Raw genomic sequence first — 7,885 nt, 5'->3', positions numbered from 1 at the left:
TCGTAAGAGTGATAGCAGTAAGCTGAACCAGAGCAGACGGGGAATCCCCTTTTAATCCCACTTCGTTACTCTCCTTTGTCCCGATCCTTTGATCTAGCCACAGAGCTACTTTTAACCCCTGCGCTTTCTTAATTACAGCACAGGATCCACCCCAAAGTGGCTCAAAGCCTGTTACACAAGTCCAGTGGTCAGTAAGCCAAGCCTGAGCAGCCGTGCATACGTTAGCATTACAGTGTTTCTTGGGCAACAATGAAAAAAACTAGCACCGAGCTAATGCATGTGAACACCACCCAACAATTACACTGCAAATCAACTAGCGCGGTACTCATTCGGGGTGCTATTGAAGAGTGGCCCCACACTTTGATTGGAGTCCATTATGGCTGCCATATGTCTTTCATACTGTTCAATATTACTCCTGGAAGGTATCATGACTGACGCACTTGAAGATCATGTCAGTACAGTCAGCACTGGAGGAAGAACCATCACGAACCTTCGCTTCGAAGATGACACTGATTGCCTTGCAGAAAGTGAGCAAGAAATTGCCAAGCAAAAAAACACAAGCAAAAAACACACAAAAAACTGGATGAAACATCAAGAAGATATGTCATAGAAATCAGCACTGAAACGACCAGCCACAACACCTACGTCACTGCTGATATGATTGTCCAGAGACAGACGCTAGGAAGAGCTCAACTGATCACTTTCCTCGGATTAGTCATCAGCAAAGAAGGATCCAAACCAGAAATCCCCTCAAGAGTAGCAAAGATAACATCGACGCTGTCCAGACTGAAACTTAAGTGGAAGGACAGCAACAACTCTGAGAATACAAGATCAGAATCCTGCCCGTACTGGTATATCATGTCTTCATGTATGCATGCGAGACAGGAACCCTCATGGCGGATTCGGAAAGAAGAATTGAAGCCATGGAAATGAGGTGTTATCACAAGATACACTATCACATCACTAATGTTATCACAAGATACACTATCACATCACTGAACAAGTGAGCCAAACCATCATTCAGCACATTGGACCTTACGAAGATCTGCTGACATCAGTTATGATAAGAAAGCTACGTTGCTATGGCCACGTAGCAAGATTCAATGGCCTTGCTAAAACAGTTCTCCAAAGAATTGTTGGGAGGGAGACGGAGGGGAAGACAGAAAACAACAACGATGGACTGACAGCATTACAGAATGGACAGGAAAACCATTTGCAGAGACCAAGGCTTTGACACACAACCGACAGACCCGGAGGGATCTGGTGATCAGTTCTGTGCTGCGCCCCAATGACTCTTCGCAGAGAAGAAGAAGAAGAAGAAGAAGACGACATAACAGCAGAACACCCCTCTCTCGCCGTCCCCCCTCCCGTTCTCACACGTACAGACGCCACACACACAGACACACAAAGACACACACACAAAGAGATGAAGGAAGAAACTTACATTAACATAGGGGCAGGAAAAGAGATAGGACAGGTGAAATGTGTCAGTGATTGTGTCGGACAATGAAATGTGTCAGGCAGTGAAATGTGTCAGGCAGTTAAATGTGTCAGGCAGTGAAATGAAATGTGTCAGGCAGTGAAAAATGTGTGAAACAGTGAAATGTGTCAGGCAGTGAAAAATGTATGAGACAGTGAAATGTGTCAGGCAGGTGAAATGTGTCAAATGTGTCAGACAGTGAAATGTGTCAGGCAGGTGAAATGTGTCAGACAGTGAAATGTACCAGGCAGTTAAATGTGTTAGTGAAATGTTTCAGGCAGCTGAAATGTGTCAGGCAGTGAAATGTGTCAGTGAAATGTGTCAGACAGTGAAATGTGTCAGTGAAATGTGTCAGGCAGCTGAAATGTGTCAGGCAGTGAAATGTGTCAGACAGTTAAATGTGTCAGTGAAATGTGTCAGTGAATGTTGTCAGGCAGTGAAATGTGTCAGACAGATGTGTCAGGCAGTGAAATGTGTCAGACAGTGAAATGTGTCAGTGAAATGTGTCAGGCAGGTGAAATGTGTCAGGCAGTGAAACGTGTCAGGCAGTGAAATGTGTCAGTGAAATGTGTCAGACAGTGAAATGTGTCAGGCAGGTGAAATGTTTCAGGCAGTAAAATGTGTCAGTGAAATGTGCCAGTGAATGTGCCAGGCAGTGAAATGTGTCAGACAGATGTTTCACAGTGAAATGTGTCAGTTAAATGTATCAGACAGTGAAATGTGTCAGGCAGGTGAAATGTATCAGACAGTGAAATGTGTCAGTGAAACGTGTCAGGCAGTAGCAGTGAAATGTGTCAAGCAGTGAAAAATGTGCGAGACAGTGAAATGTATCAGACAGTGAAATGTGTCAGTGAAATGTGTCAGTGAAATGTGTCAGGCAGTGAAATGAAATGTGTCAGGCAGTGAAATGAAATGTGTCAGGCAGTGAAAAATGTGTCAGTGAAATGTGTCAGGCAGTGGCAGTGAAATGTGTCAGGCAGTGAAATGAAATGTGTCAGACAGTGAAATGTGTCAGGCAGTGGCAGTGAAATGTGTCATGCAGTGAAATGTGTCAGACAGTGAAACGTGTCAGGCAGTGGCAGTGAAATGTGTCAGGCAGTGAAATGCCTACGGCTGTTTCTGTCAACGTGTTTGCCCAGTGTGGTGACGCCCTGTCTAGAGAAGGGAAGCAACCCCAATCCAAATGAAGGAAATATTCAAGGAACGGGTTATGTTCCTTTGTTATTGAATCATCGCACGAAATGGAAGGCGAAGGCGGACGAGAGAGAGAGAGAGAGAGAGAGAGAGAGAGAGAGAGAGAGAGAGAGAGAGAGACAGACAGACAGACAGACAGACAGACAGACAGACAGACAGACAGAGACAGAGACAGACAGACACACACACACACAGAGTATGAACATAGAGAAATATCTTTTTGAAGGAATAGGTGCAATATTAACATTTTTACCCGTGCACTCTTCGGTGTCGAAGTCAGAAATCAAATCTACCCAAATGGGTATACCGGCTTGTGACGAAGTTGTGCACCATCTCTGGTTCGACATTCTTATAATTAACATTTTTACCCGTCTGCAGTACAAAACATACGTGAGAAAGTCCAAAACGGGTGAAAATGTTAATTATATATATAAGTTTGTCGACTATAGTAGAGGATTTTAAAACGAACTTGTCGAGATTAGAAAGGTGTCTAAAAAGGGATGCTTTTTGGGGCATTCCATGCACCTAGCAAGGGGCTGGAAAGAATGGGGGATACGCAAAGAAAAAATGTGACCCATGGGTCAGTTCGAAATCTCCCGTTCAGAAAAATCTTCAGCGCTGTGCTGCGTAAAAAAGCGGTAAGTGTACACGGAATGAAGTGTGTTAGTCAGTTCACACTGGTAAGTGTACACGGAATGAAGTGTGTTAGTCAGTTCACACTGGTAAGTGTACACGGAATGAAGTGTGTTAGTCAGTTCACACTGGTAAGTGTACACGGAATGAAGTGTGTTAGTCAGTTCACACTGGTAAGTGTACACGGAATGAAGTATGTTAGTCAGTTCACACTGGTAAGTGTACACGGAATGAAGTGTGTTAGTTCACGCGAGTGTGACAACAAGTGCATCACAAGTTTTGCCATTTTCCTTACCGACACTGTGATCATTGGCGCCGGCTCCGATGGACGTAATGTCGCACAGTGCCGTCCAGGTAGCGGTACTGGTTATGTGTGACGTTGTAGGCGTACAGCGCGCGTCCGTACCGTCCTTCTTCAAAACATCTGAAAAGGCTTTCCATGTGTCGTTTAGCTGCCACGTCGCGACAAAACCCCTGCAGTTCTGCCCATTCCATAAAAATTACCGGATTGAGGCCGTTTTCGTATACGAATGCGCATACTAAAATTCTGTCGAAGTGCACAATGTTCTTTGTCCAGAACAACAGTCGGATTCTGTGTGGCCAACGTGTTGCCGGACCTATGATATCAGTGATACCATTCCACAGTCGGCAAATGTGCGCGTTGCGACGGCGCCGACGCTCCGAAACATCATTGGGCGGTGCCGACTGGTTGGACATGATGCCAACAGACTGAAGTGGACACAAACGCAGGCCTAGTGAATGGCGGCACAGATTCCGTACTTCAGTCACATGGAACATATGAACGCATGTGCTCATGCGATTTCACCCTCGTGACATCCCGCACATGAAAATCCACTTTTACGTGTAGCTTACACATGCACGTGCGATGCCAAGCCATCAGCTCCCGTGGCTTTCGAGGTAACGCGGTGCATCCGTGTCGAATATGTTTGTATAAATTGCAACGGAGGCATCCCAGTGTTAATGAAAGATGTGCATATATTACGGAAAGAATAGTACATGGAGGATAAGAGACATTTCAGCGTGTATATTCACGCGTTTGTTACTTGGACCCATTGGTTTTCTGCCTTGGCGTGAGAAGCTATGAACATGAAATATATGAAATGGTACTTACAGTATGTACAGTATATACAGTGATGGACGGACAGTCTGATTTCAGTGCTGGTGCCTCGCTGGGGCTGGCTTCCAGCCCGATGGACATTTCAGCACTTGACGACTCCGTTTCTTGGGGGGTGAGGGGGGGGTGGGGGGCGAAGTCGTCGTCACTGTCCACATTGGCTAGGCCCAGTCGGGCGTCCAGTTGTGTGATTCGCTGTCTAGTTTGCTCGGCCCATGTCTGCATGTGTGGAGGCAATGAGTCAGTATAAACGGCGTGTTAATAATCATGTCATGTATGAAGGTACACATCACTGACAACATGCATGACAGTGAATAAGGCAACACACAAACACCCGGCAAGACTGTACACGCATGTTCAACTGAAGAACAGTATACATTTGGCTTTGCAGAAATATATCGGAAATATATACATACCGATTCCGAACGCCGTTCTGTCAGTGTCTGAAGTGGTGCATGTGGCGAGGATGCCGAGGGCACCTCCTCACCATCGTCGGTGTCCAGCTCACTAAGGTAGAGGTCAAAGTTCTGCAATAATAACACTGATGTACAGGCATACTTAATGACACCAACACACAACACCATCTAACTTACAAACATAGGCAACACCCCATTGCGCAGCTGACGTTCACGAAACCCATCGTCACGTAAAATCATGAAGACATACATCACAGTGTACAGTTTCGAAATGAATCACATTTCAATGAACAAAACTATTCACCGTAAACAATACAAGTATGACAAGTTTCATACAATTCACAAACACTAATGTATATGTACTTTGTGATATATGTGGAAATATTGATTCATTCCGTTTCATACATGTACGTACATATGATTGTGCGGCTCTTTCAGTTAGCACGCATGGTGCCGTATTCATGGTTTCTATCAGTGTGTTTCTGCCACTGAGGTAAAAGGTCAATCGAAATACACATCTTACCGGGTTGGGGGGGGGGGGGGGGGGGGGGGGGTGCTGTGCACTGGTGTCAGTGTCGATGGCCCGGGCTGTGGCGAGGAAGGCCATTGTGGGGACAGTGTGGGCGGGGGAGGGCTTCCATCCGCCTGTTAAACATACATAAACCACTTCGGACAGTAAATCAGATAAGCAAAGATGAGTTCGCCAGACGATCGAACATAAAATGCAAGGGTGCATTACAACGAGCCGCCGAAGAAAGCAGCGCAGTCGCTTATGACTGGAAAATAATTACCGTGGACACAGCGTCCAGGCGTCCAGACAGGTGAACAGGAGAGAGTTCTGGCATCATAAGACTGCGCTCACTGGCCGCGGAACACATGGGGCATTCCTGCAATGACACCAACACATCGTCCTTAACAGCTTCAGTGGCAGTTTGTGTGAAAACAGACATATTATACTTCACAGTTACGTTCACTGATGGTTATACGACAGATTTTTCTGACGGAGTGAAGTTCACTTTCAGCCTGAAGTCAATGGTTGTTAGTAACACGTCTGTTTGTATAGGATCAGAAATGGGGATGACGTACAGAACTATTGCACCTGTTCCGGACATATAACATCCTCCGTGTAGTACGTCTCTCTCTCTCTCTCTCTCTCTCTCTCTCTCTCTCTCTCTCTCTCACACACACACACACACACACACACACACACACACGCACACACACACACACATTCACTGTAACACTCACGTCAATGCTGCCGGACAGGACGTTCTCCTCCTGTGGTGTTGACTCAGGCTGGGTGGGCAGTGCACCTTCATCGTCACTGTCCTCCCGTATGACCGTACTCCGTTCCACATCTTCCGCGGCAGACCATGTGTGGAACAGTGGCGTCTGGTACGTATACTTGGGAGGCGCGCTCAGTGAATACACACTTTTGATCAGTTCGAAGAATTTTGTGTACATGTCTGTGCGGTGCCAGTTCCGCCACATGACTTCAGTGATGTGTCCTTCAAACTGCGGAAGATGAGTTCCGCTTATTCTTCTGAAATGGGCTTTCGCGTGTTTCCATGCCCCTTCCATCATATTAATGTTCAGTTTTCTCCACACCAGACTCGTGCACGTATCTCTGCTGGAAGGTCGTCTTATGGCAGACTGTAAAATGCTGGAACCCCAGTTCGTTCAGCCCCTCATGTGCTGCCCATCCGTCAGAGTAAATTTCAGTACCGGGTTTCACGTGCCGAACAATCAGTTCTTCGAGCGTTCGACCGGATACAGGACGATTTTGTTAGAATGGCGCTCGACCAAACCGAAAATCCATACCCGCATCCCTTTGTTCATGCAACGGTTGTATTTACATCTATGGCCAAGAATACACTCATCGATCTCCACTTCTCCGGATAATTGGATTTTCGGCAAAGTACACGCCACCCATTCCTTGAACAGTTCCCGAACAAATGAGGCCCAGTCCACACCACTCCTGTGGTAACTGAACCCGCATTGTTTCGAATTCTGCAAGAGGGTGTGTCCATCAATGATTTTTTTTTTTTTTTTTTTTTTTTTAGAAAAAGCAGAATGTCCTGCAGAGCAAAATGCGAACGGTCAAAGAAGGACCATCTCCGTAAGGATATTTCATGATTGCCACTTTGTGTGCATCTCCATTTTAGTCCGTATTTGTTTTTGCGGACTCTTCTTTGCAAAGCGCACTTTGCATCGCATTTCTCGCACTCGACACTGCTTATTAATAGTCCTTTATCCTGCATCCATTTAACTAGTGTGATCAAGTCGCTGTCCATTAATCTGAAGAAATTGAATGGATTTTTGAAATCACGGAAGGAACATGTGTGAATTTCGTTTTTGGCAAATGTTTTACGGTAGCTCCCGCGATATCCTTTTGCGCTGGCCATGTTTTGTGTCATGCCAATGAGGGATGGACACACCGACTTGCTGAAACTCCGGAATAGCCATCCTGTCATTAATAATGCTCATAGGCGCTGCACGCCCGAACTGGAAAACAAATCGCGTGCTTACGGAAAACCAGGCCTTAGCTTGGTCTGCAAAGTTTCTGAAAGACACATTTGCACACATAAATAATGTGCTGAAGTCAGACGCATTTTGCGTCCCAACGATCGAGAGCCTGTGCCCAGTACTCCAGCATCCGTTCCTCGAGAAACTTGATTGTGCTTTTTCGTGCGGCCTAGTTGTGGAAAACTTGTATCCATGTGAGTGTACACCCACAACTTCACTGTAGTCCATAGATTACATGTTGTCCGTGTGTGTGTGTCAGTGTGTGTCACGTCACAGTGTGTGTGTGACAGTGTGTGTGTGCGTGTGTGTGTGCGTGTGTGTGTGTGCGTGTGCGTGTGCGTGTGTCAGTGTGTGTGTACTACTACGTGTGTGTGGCGCACAAACATTCAATCCGTGGTTTCATGCATGAGTGCGAACTTCATTCCGTTAGTGTGTGTACTATGAAGAACATTAGTCCCCATTTATGTACATCAGAAAACGTTGTCACCCCTCGTCGTGCAC

Source organism: Babylonia areolata, chromosome 18, assembly GCF_041734735.1.
Source record: "Babylonia areolata isolate BAREFJ2019XMU chromosome 18, ASM4173473v1, whole genome shotgun sequence".
Lineage (NCBI taxonomy): Eukaryota > Metazoa > Mollusca > Gastropoda > Neogastropoda > Buccinidae > Babylonia > Babylonia areolata.
Note: the sequence above shows the minus strand (reverse complement) of the source record.